Consider the following 1,028-nt stretch of genomic DNA (forward strand, 5'->3'; position numbering starts at 1 on the left):
TGAGCTTCAGATCAGTGGTGTTGTCATGGTAACAAACGAACTATATACAGAAAAAGTTTTGCAACAATGAATACAACAATGCGGTGGCAATTATGAAGTAAAATGTAATGAACAAGAGTTTTCATACTCAATATAACTTTCTTTTTCAACCTTTTAATTTTCTATGATCAGTGTGATAACTTTTTTTTTTTTTGGTTGTTTTTTATTTTCACACCAGTATGTGTGAGTGTGTGTGTGTCTGTGAGTGAGTAAGAGATAGAGAGAAAACAAGAGAGAGGGGGGGGGCAGGGGGTTGGAATGTGTTTGTTTGTGGATCTTAATTTGTAATTTATTTATTTATACCGCAATTGCCTTTTATGTTTTTTATAAAGCACAGCAAGAAGTTTCAGACCTCAAAACTGGTTAGAGCCAGCAGGCGGTTTAAAAAAAAACACAAAAAAACAACGACGGCAGAGATGCAACGCAAGTCCCATTCTACCAACCCATGTCTGAACAAACCCAGGTTACCAAAAGTCTCCTGGTTTCTAGTACTATTTGCACCGAAGTATAAACAAACCTGAAGCTGAAGAAACCCTAAATGTTAACGGGAAAGCCCCGCGGACCTGAGGGGGAGAGAGCTGTTCATTTAACCGTTTCTGTGTCAGTGAGAGTGAGCGGCACATAGCAACAGAAGAATCTGTGTGTGTAGGGAGGGGCGCTGGGACTACCTATCACAGATAGTGTAGGGGGAGGGCGCTGGGACTAGCCTATCACAGAATAGTGTAGGGGAGGGGCGCTGGACTAGCCTATCACAGAATATTGTAAGAGAGGCGCTGTGACTAGCGCTGTGACTACCTATCACAGAACCAGACACTGTCAGTGAGGAGTTTTATCCAATCCGGTACAGATATTGACTTGCATTACTCGTATAATACTTGTACTCCGCAAAAGTGCTTTATCCATACCGGATACTCGCTTCAGCCCGAGTACTCGGCTCATCCCTAATATTATACTAATGTGAATCTGTCATTTGATGCCTTTTGGAGATT

This window comes from Etheostoma spectabile, unplaced genomic scaffold (genome assembly GCF_008692095.1).
Source record: "Etheostoma spectabile isolate EspeVRDwgs_2016 unplaced genomic scaffold, UIUC_Espe_1.0 scaffold512, whole genome shotgun sequence".
Classification (NCBI taxonomy): Eukaryota; Metazoa; Chordata; class Actinopteri; order Perciformes; family Percidae; genus Etheostoma; species Etheostoma spectabile.